The following is a 16,089-nucleotide window of genomic DNA, read 5'->3' on the forward strand; positions in this document are numbered from 1 at the left end:
TGTATTCTCTCTTCAGATGTTACTGAAAGCTGGGCAGCAGTCTGGCTCGGAAAATTATGGTTGGTTATGTCCATTTGGCTTCTGGATTAAAACACAACTGTTTATTACTTTCGGCAGCATACAGCTAATTAGAAGTGACTTCAGATCTGCCCTGCATCTTAAGCATGTATCCACACAGATTATTAAAATATGCCTTCTCTTACTATCAGGGCTTTCACTAATTCTTCCCAAACCCAAAGAGGTCATAAATCTGACATTCGCGGTTAATAAAAGACTGATATACAGGTGCAGGGCAAAGTACTGATTCCACCTCCTAGCACAGGAACTTTTGTCCAACTCAGTGAAACAAATATGAATAAAATGGATCAAGCTTTCATGGGTGTGTGTATTATATATATATAATACCCCCGGAACCCCCTGCCGCCGTCCCCCACATCGCGGGACACCAGGGCTCCCTCGGGGAGCCCTGGACGCGCGTGCAGGGGGCGCTGGCACCCGATGACGCGTGACCGCGCATCGGTGACGCGCGGCACGCCGAGGGAGTGGGGCTAGCAAGCCGGGGCATCCCCCGGCTTGCGGAACTAGCCCTGCTCGAATAAATCGTGTCGGTAGTGTAGGTCGCACAAATAAAAGCATTTCGTTAGCCACAGAATGGTATCATCTATTTATTTTTTTGATTATTGAAGCTCGGCTAACACGGTACTGATACCTCTACATGTATATATATATATATATTTTTTTTTTTTACATACACACATACATATACACACACACACACACACACACACACACACACACACACACACACACACACACACACACACACACACACAACACACACACACACACACAAAGGAATATTTAAAATCTGTAAGGAAAGAATAATTATTTGTATTATACATGTTTGACTGGGCAACATAGTATAATGTTAAAATTGAACAGCATTAATAAAGATGATTCAGAGCAACAGTAAAATATTAGATATCCACAATAATGTAACATTACTGAAAAAGCTGCACAGAAATAATATTGTATATTTTTTCTAATGTGAGGCGTCAGAATGTTTGCACGAAGAATAAAATATTCAATTCCAATTACACGACTACACTTTTCTTCAAAGTATTTCTGAGTTTCTTGCAGTTGTCTGTGGGTTGTTTTCTCTCAGCCGGCTGTCATCATAAAATAGTCAGACTGGGAACTCAACTGTCTATCTCCTAACTACTGCTGAATAAAGCACAGAACCTTCCAATTATTGCAACAGATAAAGGGCTGATGATATATCGCATGGATACAATTGACATTTATGTCAAATAGTACATCTGGTGAGTATTTTTATCCAGTGACTTCTCACCATTGTGAGATATATATATATATATATATATATATATATATATATATATATATACACATACACAGCTCAACCCTGTTATAACACGATCTGTTACAACACGAATCCGCTTATAACGCGATGCAAGGATGGCTCCCAATTTTCGTATCTATGAATACTTTACAAAACGATTATTGATATCTTAAATACTTTATTGTACAATGCATAGGTAGAGAAGAAGCGCTCAAATGCTAGGTATAATAACCAATAATAGCCAATGCCAACATCCGAGGATAATCCATAGACAGTAATGATGAGTTGTAGTAATATAGCTAGCAAAAATGGGTTAACGAACCTCCTGAAGACAGGTAATGGGTAGGAATGACCCCCCCACGATCTATTTCATTGGAAGTTCCCCTGTAGCAATTCAGTACTCACAATTCCTCTGTGTGGCTGGCTGGATGTGCAGCTTCCAGTGGTATAGGATTGAGAAGGTGGAGAGGAGCGCACGATCCGACGTTGTACAATGCATACAATTGTACATTATTTCTAATGCGATCCGCTTATAACGCAATGTGATTCTTTGGACCCCAAGCACAGCGTTAGAATGGGGATGAGCTGTATATATATATATATATATATATATATATATATATATATATATATATATATATATATATATATTCCAAATTCCAGCACTGGCCGGCCAGGGGTCCCCGCAACCACCGGGCCGGTTCTCCACCCCATCAGCGGCCCCGACTGTATTGTGTAAACATGTACCTGATACACGGCGGTAGGTCCATGTTAATTAAACAAGCTTTTTATCCCTTCGTATCACGTAAATGTGCTGAAATGTTGTAATCTAATATGAAACACTAAAATTACTGTAAAGTTTGAGTTCAATATCCCCTCCTCCTGCTGAAACGCGCGCCCAGAGACGAGACCGCCGCTGTCTGATTGCATGACGCACTGATCCGGCTACTTCCATTGCTGAACGATACAAATCCTTTTTTTCAGTCCTCCTAGCGACCCGTTTTGGGACCCTAATTCATGCTCTGTCTCAAGTACTTTATAGCGTGCTTCTCTTCTTTGCTAAACACCATTTTGTAACTATGCACTTGATGGGGTCATCACGTCGTCACCAATTCCAATGAATATTTGTTAGATTATGAAATCATTCTTAAATGTAATAATCTACTGTGACAGACCTATAATTGCTCAAATTTTCATGACAATTGAGTGATGTTTCTACAAGATATGCCAAAAAATAAAAGTGGTCCTGTCATGATAATGTCCTGAGGTATTATGTATTTTAATTCATTTGGTGCTTAAGGGGTTAATGAGATACAGTTTGAAGTTAAAAATACCATATATATTGGGTTTATGACATGCCCAGGCTTGCCACGGGTATGTGCTGGGTTTCAAACAGACCTTAACTGGTGGGTTATCCTGTATGGCTCACTTAAAAGGTCCAGATGGGTTGCATGTTGCTGATAGTAGAGATGGGAATAAAATATGGCCCCTGTGACAACTGTTCTAAACACGATTCTTTTACAGCTGAGCTACAAAGCATTCTATGCAGGGGGTTTATGGATGGCATGGGTCGTGGCTACAGAAGGTATCCAACCAAGAGACTATTAAAAATTAGAATATCCTGCAATGTCATATCCTCTGCATAATAAAAGTAAAAAATCTGTAACCGTGTCACTGAGTGGCACGTTCCGACATCCCACACTGTATGTTTAAGAGATAATAAGAGACAGATATTAATTTGTCACTTAAATTTAGGATTACAATGGTCATGTTTAGTCTTGTCCACATTGAGCGCCTGAATGTATTGATGTGACTCACATGTGCGTAAGTGTTAGTTAAGGAAAGTTATGAGTACATTTAGATATTGAGACAAAATTCAAACGTCGTTTTTTTCCCTCTGTTGTAAAACCGTCAATCTCACAGCTGATTTACCACACCTTTGGACCTTTTTCCCCTTTGGATCTTAGAGTGCCTGTCCTTGCTGACACCTGGATGGTCTGCACTCTACTACTACTACTACTACTACTACCTGTATCTACGCATATGTGAGTGCCTGGATTTCTGGACTGTGTGTGTGTGTATGTATGTATGTATGTATGTATGTATGTATGTATGTATGTATGTATGTATGTATATATATATATATATACACTTAGTTAAGTTATGGCGAGTAAAAAAAGTGACAAAACCCTCCACAGCAAAGCATATAGCAAATGGAAATATAACTGTATGCTCATATATATATATATATATATATATATATATATATATATATATATATATATATATATATATATATACAGTGTTCGACAAACCTATACATTTGCTCGCCCCGGGCGAGTGGATTTAACCCCCGGGCGAGTAAGTATTGGCCCAAGCAGCACACGTTTGGTACTAGGTGGCGAGTAGATTTTTTTGTGTGGCGAGTAGATTTTTTGGTGATTTGTCAACCACTGTACAGTATATATATATATATATATATATATATATATATATAAAAACAAAAGAACAAATCAGCGCTGGAAATGGCACTAGGTGAATTAATAAGTGATAATAATTTAATAATATAGTGTAAAGAATATCAGGCACTGGTCAGGAGAATATACCATAGGATGCAGCTCTAAAAAGATATGCCTATCCTAAAGAATTGCAAAAAAGAAAAAGCGCAATCCCATGTAGCTGTTAAAAATGTGGGAAAAATTTAATAAAGGCAATAAAGGTTGGTTACTGATAGCACAAATGACACAAATACAGAAACAGCATGACAATAAAACCATACAACATTATATAAGTGGATAAAAAATAGAGGAACAAATAAATGTCCAAAACTGTGTCCAAAAAATGTCCAGAAAATGTAATGTGAGGGAGTAGCGGTCGAATGAATCAAGAACTTATTTGCCCGACATGGATGGTGATTGAAGCAACAGTGAGGAGTAGAGTGACTCTGATATATAACAAATGTGAAGGTAGAAATAGCCGTGATAAGCTGTGGGATGTTTCCTATATATAGGATCCAAGGGAAAGGCAGAGGGGGGTAAGGGAAAGGTCTCACCAGATGAGTGTAAACGTGATGAACCCCAAGGGGTGTCTGCGTCCCTCCGTCAGCTGCGCCTGCAAATCCGCGACACAAGTATACCGTATTACTGATCCGGGTAACACTAGAGACTCTGTCCTGTCTCCTGTATACCCCCTCCGGATAGCCAGATTCCTCCAAATATATATACACACACACGTGCTATTGATAAAGGTTCAATTGGGAGCCGAAGCGTAGAGAATACATTTCACCTTATTGGATTTTGTAGTGCCTGTCCCGTCTATATGTGTGTGCGTGTGTGCGTGATGCGTGTGTATAGCAGGGGTAGACAATGGGTTAATATTTCTGCAGTATATATTGTAGTTTATGGGGGTGTCTTCTTTGGGTGGACATGGGAAGTAAGTATGCCATTAGGGAAAGGGTGTGTGTGTGTTTCGATGTTTCTGCGCATGCGCATGATGCTTGCCTCTGTCAAGCATGGGAACGGTACCTGCTACATCAGCACCTGTGCATGATCCCTTCCGTTGTAGTGCATGATCCCTTCCGTTGTAGTGCATGCGCACGATTTTTCGCACATCCGCACAGTGCTTGTCTCAGTCAAGTATGGGAACGCTGCCAGATGGATCTGCGCATGCCCAGGATCCGTTTCAGCGCATGCGCATGATGGCCTCACTTCTGCGCATGCACACGATCCCAGGCGGTTTGATAAATGCTCCTGATCCCTGCCACTACCAGTATCGGCGCCTGGAGGACAGCAAGAGTCTGCGGCAGTGGTTTTACACCTTATTTTGGTTGGGGAACCCCCCATCTTTTGTGTCTGTCCCCCTTTATGCTCCCACACACTTTCTCCCTTACACTCACTCTCCCCCTTTATCACTCTTCTATACACACACTCCCTGTCTGACTCCCCCACACGCTTCCCCCACACCCACAATCTCTCCCCTCCCCCACACACAGAGACACACACACACACACACACACACACACACACACACACACACACACACACACACACACACGGAGACACAGACACACACTGTGTTTTTAAGGGAGCCGGCTCTCGCTCTGATTCTTTCTCTCTCTCTCCTGTCAGCCGGAAGCTGATGGCAGAAGCAGGGAAGGAAGAGCATTGAGCTGCTGGCTGCTGATACTGAGTCTGGGTCACTGCTGCGTGGGACGGCTGCCGCACCGCCGGGCCTGGGACCGCTGGGAGAGTTATCCCAGCTCTCCCCCTCCGGCGGCCGCGGAACCCCTGTTGAAAATCACTGGTCTGAGGTGGTCACGGAGTTAGGGGGACTAAGGTCTGATGCGCTTGGTGAGGCAGAGGGATTATGTGCGCTCCCCATAACTCATGCGCCAACACCGCTGACAGCGTTACTGACAACTAGTGGCAACTTCTGCAGCCAAACTCTGCCCATGTGCAGTATGCTGCTTCCGTTTCACAGCGTGTCACAACTCAATTCATTTTACCCTATGAGATTTTCTAATGAGCCACCTTCAGCTAAGAAGTTTCACTTCAAAAGTATGGTGTAGCAGGGTCCAGAATCTGTACAGAAAATTGCATTCAATAAATGTAACACGGTTTTTGTGACCTCAGGTCTGTGATTCGCTTCAGGCATTACAACACCAGCCACTGATTTTCAAAAAAAAAAACGTATAGTTTGTTTGGTCTCTGAAAACGATGTAGAAGCACAATGTGCTTGGGACCTGGTAGCAATGCCTTTCTCCTCTATTCTCACTTTGTTGTTTAAGACATTTTATAGATTTGAAAGACCTGCAGTAAAACATTCTGGATGCTTGATGCCAATACAGAAGGTCACGGACTCCTGAATTGTACATTAAACTCTCCCCATAAACCAACTGGACCTGGTGCCTCCTTGAGTTTTCACTAGACTGGGTCTTCACTGACATGAATTCAATGTCCTTGAAAGAAGAAGCTGCGTACTTAACATAATCTAACATGCCGACCTTAAATACTAAAACTGGCATAAACTAAAGGGAGTGTTAACAGGATTAGGTGCTGAGTGTTCACACCTAGCGACAGATGCTATCATGGGAGCATGAGGTCTCCAGAGGCGGGCATCTGAGGCCTCAGGTGGTTGCTGTGCTAGTTTTTCTCAGCAGTAGGCAGCATTGACACATGCTAACAAAATACTGTCTTGAAGCTGCCTCTTCTTATTTCATTTATACAGAACAAAACAAACCCCCGGGCACAGGCCTGCTTTGCTTTGCAGGTAGCTACTAACACATAATAAAGTGCTCTTGTTTTACGGGAGAGGTGTTCTCTGAAAGCCAAATAAAGGATTTTGTATGGACTGGACCAGTCCACAACAAATTCAATCAATTTGATGCATTCAAACACAGGCTAAAAATTACTTTTATTAGCTCTGCTCTCCTTTAAAATAACCTCATTATCTTCCATTACCCCCCCCCCCACCCCCAGTAGATGTCTTCATTCGTCTATTTAATGATTAAAGGTAACACACTGATAACAGGCCCAGTCGGCGCCCGAGATATTGGTACTGTCTTTCCATAATGTTTTTATATACAGTAATGAACTATTCTTTAACGTGGATCTGTTTCAGCAGTGTGCGGCAGTGCTGGGGTTCAGAAGTTTGGCGCTCTTACTGTCTAGCCCAGGGGCTCTCAACTCCAGTCCTCAGGACACCACCAACAGGTTGGGTTTTAAGGATATCCCTGCTTTAGCGCAGGTGGCTCAATCAGTGGCTCAGTCGAAGACTGAGCCACCTGTGCTGAAGCAGGGATATCCTTAAAACCTGACCTGTTGGGGATGTCTTGAGGACTGGAGTTGAGAGCCCCTGAGCTAGCCCACTCTTAAGGCATCAAATAGTAGTTTTGTCTGAAAAAGTAATGCTTCTACCTAATTTCATGTTGGATATCTGTAAACGTTGTGGTGCTTATTATTAACCAATGTATGTCATTCTGTTTTTGTACATTTCTTCCTGACTAGTGATGTCAATTTATATTTCCCACCTTTGGTTTTAATCGTATTTGAACCCTAGTTTGTATTGTACAGAGGATCACGGTCTTCTGTCGCTCACCTTAACGCAATGCTATTTTTTATGAGGCGTCTAATGCTCCTGTCGCAATGTTGCAGTTCAGTGGGATAACTGCGTATGTTTAGTGTAGATCAGTGATTTTAAACCGGGGTTCCGTGGACCACCCGGGGGCAGGGGGGGGGGGGGTGTAAAGAGAGCTGGGGCAACTCTCCCAGCTGTCCTAGGACCGGCGGCGGCCCACGCAGCAGTGACCCGGCGGCTCCCCCGCTCAGCAGTGACCCGCCGGCGCCCCAGCTCAGCAGTGACCCGGCGGCACCCCACACAGCAGTGACCCGGCGGCTCCCCCACGCAGCAGTGACCCGGCGGCGCCCCACACAGCAGTGACCCGCCGGCGCCCCACACAGCAGTGACTTGGCGGCTCCCCCACACAGCAGTGACCCGGCGGCTCCCGCTCAGCAGTGACCCGGCGGCTCCCCCGCTCAGCAGTGACCCGGCGGCTCCCGCTCAGCAGTGACCCGGCGGCTCCCGCTCAGCAGTGACCCGGCGGCTCCCCCGCTCAGCAGTGACCCGGCGGCTCCCCCACGCAGCAGTGACCCGGCGGCTCCCCCACGCAGCAGTGACCCGGCGGCACCCCACGCAGCAGTGACCCGGCGGCTCCCCCACGCAGCAGTGACCCGGCGGCGCCCCACACAGCAGTGACCCGGCGGCGCCCCACACAGCAGTGACCCGGCGGCTCCCCCACGCAGCAGTGACCCGGCGGCGGCCCACACAGCAGTGACCCGGCGACTCCCGCCCAGCAGTGACCCGGCGGCGACCCAAGCAGCAGTGAACTGGCGGCTCCCCAGCTTAGTAGTAACCCAGCGGCTCCCCAGTTTAGTAGTGACCCAGCGGCTCCCCAGTTTAGTAGTGACCCAGTGGCTCCCCAGTTTAGTAGTGACCCAGTGGCTCCCCAGTTTAGTAGTGACCCAGCGGCTCCCCAGTTTAGTAGTGACCCAGTGGCTCCCCAGTTTAGTAGTGACCCAGCGGCTCCCGCTCAGCAGCCGCCCAGTCACTGCGATCTTTCTTCGATGAAGTCACTTTCAACTTTCCGGCCGACAGGAGGACGGAGCGGACCAGCGAAGCACCGCAGGCCCCAAGGCAAGAGAGGTGTGTGCTCGCTCTTCTGTTCTCACTGCAGGGATTTTTCCCACGCTCGCCTTAAAAAAATAAATATATATCAGACGTGTGTGCAGGGGAGGGGGGGGGGGAAAGAGTGTGAGTGAGTGTAAGGGGGAAGAGAAAAGGGAGAAGGGGGGAAGAGAGGGGGAGAAAAGGGGGAAGGGGGGGAGAAAAGGGGGAACGGGGGGGAGAGAGGGGGAGAAAAGGGAGAAGGGGGTGGGTGGAGAGAGGGGGAGAAAAGGGGAAGGGGGGCAGAAAAGAGGAAGGGGGGGGTAGAGGCGCGGGGAGAGTGTTGGGGTTCCCCAGAATTTCACAATCTAATTCTAGGGTTCCTTAACCAAAAAAAGGTTATAAACCACTGGTGTACCAATAGTTGGTATTGTGAACAGTATTTGTTGCACCCACAGGTAAACGTTACTTGGTGACATTTAGGACCCTTCAACATCAATCATTTGTAATGAATCTTTTGTTTACAGGAGCAAACCATTCAATATCCTACGTGTGCTTATTTTAATCAGTCGGTAGTATTAGATAATACTTACTGCATTTTTTTGTTCAATTCAATGCCATTTGTAATGAGTTTTAATATACTGATCATCCTTTGATTTCTATAGCAGGTTTAGCATACTAACCCAGCAGTGCAAGATCTTTGTAAGGCCGCGCTTATAGTGCTGTTGCTGGCGACGGCGATGGTTATGTCACGCTGCGGCCGTTGGAAAAATCTAATTGACTTGACTTTCAGTGATCGCGACCAAGCTGTCGCTCCATCACGTCGCTTCTACAATAAGCGCACGCAACGGCGGCAATGCATTTGTTTTGCCGCGACATCGCGTCGCCGTCACTAAAAGCGCGGCTTAACACTTTCCTTTTTGTGATAATTTGCTGCCAATGTTACCAGCAGTTTGAGCAGCAAACTACAATGATATCTTAGTAATATCTGGACACACAGTAGCTGCTGGGTTTCACTGACTGAAGGATTGAAAGTGAAAGGCAGCCATTACGTGAACCCCAGGAAGCGGGATCTTTGCTGATCGATCACAGGAGAACATACTGATTGGCAGCTAGATAAAAAAAAATTTCAATAAAGGTAATCAATGGCTGCATATATTAAAATAAAAAAAAAATATATTTTTTTAAAAGTCTATTTACCTTCTTCCTCAGTAGTATCGCTCATTGAAGTCCATTATTCCATTTCAAAAATCATCTTTTATTCCAGAACACTCAAACTTCTCAAATTCGGGTCTTTGCCTCTTAATAGCTGTATATTTGCAGTGTGTTTTTAGTATAACAGAAATTCTGCCTTCATCTCACACATCATTATAATGTCTTGGTTCCTTTCGACCACATACAAACAAATGCTAAAGCTTCGATTACTTGATTTGGGGTTTTCATATTTATGAACTTGAAAGGCTGACATTTTTCTGTACCAACTGTGAGGGCATGGCTGTGCCACTCTGCTTTAATTTAAAAAAAAAACAATTACTGTAGACATCTTTTTGCAGCACTTACATTTTAGAGACTAAGAGTAATATTAATATCCTATTTCTAAACTTTAACTGCCAGCTTTTCTTGTTTATAGATCCCTCCCTTCACATCAGGGGTCGTCAACTTCAGTTCTCAAGGGCCACTAGCAGGTCAGGTTTTCAGGATATCCCTGCTTCAGCACAGGTGGTGCAGTTTTCGACTGAGCCACTGATTGAGCCACCTGTGCTGAAGCAGGGATATCTGGAAAACCTGACCTGCTGGTGGCCCCTTGGGGACTGGAGTTGGCTCCCCCTGCACTACATGGCTATCACTAGAATAGATTTTTCTCCTGGTTTCCGTATTTCTATGATACTGGCTTTGAGTAGGCTTAATTGCAAGCAGTGTGGCTTTGAAAACAACCATCATTATAATCGACTCAAGGAAAAAATATTGATTCTCGCCATGTCTCGCACAAAAATATCGGCAGCAGCGTGTCAGCGCAGAGACCAAGCAGCAAGATCAAAACAAGAGAATAAATATCCTGGCCCTGACATGGAATAAAAAGAAGAACGTTCAGCTCAAAAATAAATAACCAAGCTTCATCTCCTTCCTCTGCTGTTTACAGCTTGGAGATGATCTGTTGACCCACAGCTAATGTTTCCAATTTACCCAAGGCTGAGATTACCATTACGTCAACAGTTTTTGGGTGGAGCTAGGTTCTTAAGCAACTGTGTTCAGGAAGTATATTGACCATGTATGAATCATATGTCTGGAAATTAGGAAACACACACACACACACACACACACACACACACACACACACACACACACACACACACGCACACGCACACGCACACAAAATCAATCAGTCACCCCACCCAACCAGTCAAAAATCAGTCACCCACCCACCCAATCAGTCAAAAATCAGTCAGTCAAACACCCACCCAATCAGTCACCCACCCAGTCAGTCACTGTCAAAGTCAGTTAGTCACCCAGTCATTTAGTCACTGTCACCCACCCACCCAGTTAGTCACTGTCACCCACCCACCCAGTTAGTCACTGTCACCCACCCACCCAGTCAGTCACTGTCACTCACACACACTGTCACTCACATTCACAGTTAGTATAAATATAGAAGTGCAAATAGTTACAACAGGGGTGTGTGCCACGCACACGCGTTCTAAGAAACTTCTTTGCGTTTTGTCACCGATTGTGTTTTGATTTTTAATTAAAAACAGCACCATCACAAATACAATTTCTGTGCAAAACAGTGCAAAAGACAAAGAAGTTTCACTTAAAATGCGCATGCATTAAAGATGCTAGAATGCAATATTTACTTCAAAGGAAAGTGCACTGAATATTCTATGGCACACAGAATATGCACCTGAAGGTACACTTCAAACTTGTAGATTTTGACCGGTATACTCAAAAATTAAAAACATTTAAAGTTTTTTGCAAAGTTAATGGTAAAAGTATGAATTGCATTCAAATAAGGAGGAATGGTCATCTGTAGAAACCAAAGTTTAAGTAAATGACCCCTTTTCAAGAGATATATAGGTATTTCACTGCGTATTTTTGTCATATTTGATGTTGACTGCAACCTTCTGGGCAAAACTAGTTGTCTCCTATCGAGGTGGTTGTGATAGGGAACGACTCGATAGAGGAGGCCATGGTCTATGTGGAACTTATCCCATTCCCTCATGAGAATAGAGACTGTGTCGGCAGGAGCACGCTTCACTAAGGAGGGGTTATTTTCTTGAATGGCCCGGTGTATGGTTTTAGCCACCTGGTCTCGCATCTGGTGCACTACTAGCTCTTACCAGCTCATTATAGAATCTTGAGTTATGGCCATGCCTTCTGGATGGCAGTATGCTGCAGGAAGTGCCTTCGACTTGCATCCCAATGAGTCCGCCGCTGAGTTCGGAGAAGGTGACTTTGTCCTCCACCATCGCTGCTGTGGAGCACGTTGCCCAAATCCCAGGACCAGGAATCTCTTCCCATTCGCTATCGTCCGATGCTGAACTCATTCCGGGCAATCGGGACAGAGCGTTAGCTCCGACATTCAGGGGCTCCGGCTTGTATTTCAGAGTAAACTGATAATAGGACAGAGCAGCCAACCACCTGTGGCATCCAACTTGGCAGAGGTCAGAATGTATGTCAACGGGTTGTTGTCGGTTCGCACCTCGAAGGAGACCCCATAGAGATAATCATGCAATTTATCTACCGCAGCCCACTTGAGTGCTAGGAATTCCAGTTAATGAACTGGGTAGTTCTGTTCACTTGCAGTCAGAATGCGGCTTACATAGGCTACAGGACGGAGGCCAACAGGGTATTTCTGGTGTAATACCGCTCCCAATCCGTTGAAGCTGGCGTCCACGTGCAGGATGTACGGTTGCTCTGGGTCTGCATAGGCCAAGAAAGGAGCTTCAGTGAGGCTCTTCTTAAGTTCCATGAAGGCCTTCTCACAGGTGGAATTCCACTTGTCCCCGAACGGCGTTCGCGGTGTCGCTGCCTTTTGCCGAGGATCTTCCGGTGAGATCCACAACAGGTTGTTGTGAACTTTGGCCTTGCTGGAATACGTCTCCACGAATCTACGGTAGTATCCGCAAAACCCCAGAAAGGATCGGAACTCCATCACGTTCTCTGGTCAGGGCCAGTTTACTACTGCTTCGACCTTAGCTGGGTCGGTAGCCACTCCCTCTGTGGACACAATTTGGCCCATATACGTAACTGAGGGGTGGCAGAATCGGCATTTGTCCAGGGACAACTTTAGACCTTCTTTCCCTAGTCTATCCATGACCTTCAGAAGGCGTCCTTCATGCTCTTTTAGTGTCCGTCTGAAGACAATGATATTGTCTAAATAGACCAGACACTTCCGGGGATTCATATCTCCAATGGTCTTCTCCAGCAGTCTCTGGAAGGTGGCAGGTGCCCCACAGATGTCTTGAGGCATCCGAGTGAACATATAAAACCCAAGGGGGTATACAAATGCTGTCTTCTACTGGTCTTCGGGGGTCATGCTGAACCACTGGCTGCCGGACAAGACACTTGGGATCTCTTCAATCTGTGGCAGAGTATACTGATCGGGAACCGTGCAGCGATTCAGGGTGCGGTAGTCCACACATAAGCGCACCGATCCGTTCTTCTTCCGCACCTCCACAATGGGTGATGCATAGGGGCTGCGGGACTCCATCACAATGCCAGCAGTCTCCATCTCTTTCAGGACATCCCTCACATCATCCACATCTCTGGGAGCTGTGTGTCTGGACCGCTCTCGAAATGGGGTGGTATCGTTCAGTCGAATCGTGCGTTGAGCATTCTTGCTGCAGCCCACATCCATTTCGCTGGTGGAGAACACCTCTTTGCGCTCCGCCAGCTTGTCGCTCAGTCGCTTCTTCCACTCCGGTGGTAAAGACGACTCCCCAAAGTCGAATTGCAGTTCAGAAGAGGCTTCTCGCACTGTAGCCGCATTCACATGAGCCAGGGATTCCACTTGCTCAACAGGGTATACTTGACCCAGGGCTTGTCCGACATCAAAACCGGATAGGGTGAGGCGAGATGTTCTGCATAGACACTGTGAACCAACGAGGAAGCGAGGACTTCAACTCCATTTCTGGCACCACTTTGAACCCTCTCATTGCGTCCTCTTCGGGCGTGGTTTCTAGGAAAAAGTACCAGTCTGTCTCATGCCGACCTGGATAGTTAGGTTCAGCAGCCATGTGTCTCACTCCCCCTGGTGGAATCAACCCCTTTTCAAGGTTGAAGATTTGTCCAAAACCTTCTCGAGCAGAGATTCGATAGCACTCTTCCTTGAAGACCGGATGAATCCGCAGGGACGATAAAAGTAATTCTCCAGCTTCTTGAAGGTAGGCCCGTATCAAGGAAACAGTTTAATTACATTCGAAAAACTTGTAGAGAGAGATCTTACATTCTTGTCTAGAGGCTATACCTTTAATGTCTCCCCTCTTAATCAGCCTATTAGTAATCTTAGCCCAGACGAAAAAACTGCTTTGTATTCATTAAAAAGCAATAAAAACATTATCATAAAGGGGGCTGACAAGGATGGGGCTATTGTTGTCTTAGATAGCACCCAGTATAAATTGGAGGCACTAAGACAACTGGAGGATACAACCTCATATGCGGTCCTGAGAGGCGATCCCACCGTCACTTTTTATCATAGAACTCAGATCACTTTTGGAATTCTGACAAATTCTTGGTGTTCTGGACCAAAAGGAGATTAATTTTCTATATAAAAAACATCCAATCATCCCTATCTTCCACCATCTCCCGAAGATCCACAAGACATTGGTCTCCCCCCCTGGGAGGCCAATTGTCTCAAGTATTGGATCTTCGGGAGATGTTGTTTCAAGATATGTTGATACATATTTGCAAAATATTGTACAGGATTTACCTTCGTACATAAGGGATAGCGGAGATCTCTTCCAAAAACTGGAATCTGTCATATGGGAAAACAATTTTCTATGGGTAACACTAGATGTTACATCTCTTTACACCGTGATACGACATGAACATGGGGTGACAGCTGTCAAATCTTTCTTAGATAAATCAGAACTTTCACAAGCACAGAGCACTTTCATTATAGATTGTATTAATTACTTACTCACAATTATTTTTTGTTTGACGGTACATTTTATTTCCAGACACGTGGAACGGCTATGGGCACCAGCTTTGCTCCATCATATGCGAACTTGTTTCTTGGCTGGTGGGAGTCGTTCCACGTGTTTGGAGATGAAAATCCGTTCAGACATCACATTTTATTTTACAAGCGGTATATAGACGATCTTATATTTATTTGGAAAGGGGGAGCACAAGCACTTTTATTGTTTATAGATTACTTAAATAATAATAATTTTAATTTACACTTTACTCACAATTATGATTTTCATCACATTCACTATTTGGATTTGTTTTTATTTATTGATTTAGACAAATCCATACAAAGTGACGTATATAGAAAGGTTAATTCTCGTAATACTTTCTTAAGAGCAGACAGCTGCCACACCAGATCCCTTATACGAGGAATTCCCAAGGGACAGTTCATTCGTATCAGATGAAATTGTTCAAATTATGAAGATTTTGAAAAACAATCATTAGATCTCATTGACAGATTCCAGGACAGAGGCTATAACATTAAAGATCTTCACGGGGCCTTTGAGGACAGATCATCTCTGTTTAAGAATAGTCAATCATTAAACAATGAGAAATCAAGCAGATATCAAGTGAAATCAACATCACAGCACACTCCAGTGTTTATAACCAAATGTAGCGTTCAATCTGAACTAATAAAAAACTTTGTCAAACGACATTGGAGTGTATTGTCAGTTGATTCAGCGTTAAAAACAATATACCAGGAGGGACCAAAATCTGTATTTAGAAGAGCGAAGACAATCTCAAATTATGTGTGTCCTAGTTTATTTCAGTCGGTTCAGACAACATGTTCAGCATTCCCAGATGGAAACTTTAGATGTTCCAATTGCAAAATTTGCAAATACATGAATACTGGTTGTAGTTTTTCATCCACAGCGACGGGTCGGCAGTAGGGAGCCAAAGCGTTTATTAATTGTAATACGCGCTTTGTGGTCTATCTGCTGACCTGTCGCTGTGGTAAACAATACGTGGGTCGCACAATAAGAGCTTAAAAAATAAGAATCATGGAACATGTGCGACTCATAGAGAGGGGTGATTTGACTCACCCAGTGTCAAATCATTTCTGATGTTGTAGTTCTGGTGGCATGAGGGCTTTTTCCTTTTCAGGAATAGAGCATGTACCACAGTCCACTAGAGGTGTCAATAGGGTCAATGCTTTAGACCGCCGGGAACTTTATTGGATATTTACCATGAAGACAAGGGCCCCCTTTGAGTTGAACTCAGATTGGTACTTGGGTCCCTTTTTAGAGAGCTGAATCTATATGTGGAAATTATTCATCCACATCCTTATGGTGATTCAAAACATATTGATTTGGGTACTTTCAATCTGTTAGCATGTGTTGAATTGGATTCTGCTATAGGATCCATTTATCCAACAGTTCCCG

General features: G+C 44.6%; 1 protein-coding gene across 3 annotated transcripts in view; it reads right to left on the bottom strand.

Moving 5' to 3' along the window:
* MAD1L1 (mitotic arrest deficient 1 like 1) overlaps positions 1–16,089 on the bottom strand; it is a 482,152-nt gene that overhangs the window by 24,955 nt on the left and 441,108 nt on the right. The gene's annotated exons all lie outside the window — the stretch shown is intronic.

The sequence above is a fragment of the Ascaphus truei genome, chromosome 11 (genome assembly GCF_040206685.1).
Source record: "Ascaphus truei isolate aAscTru1 chromosome 11, aAscTru1.hap1, whole genome shotgun sequence".
NCBI classification, from domain to species: domain Eukaryota; kingdom Metazoa; phylum Chordata; class Amphibia; order Anura; family Ascaphidae; genus Ascaphus; species Ascaphus truei.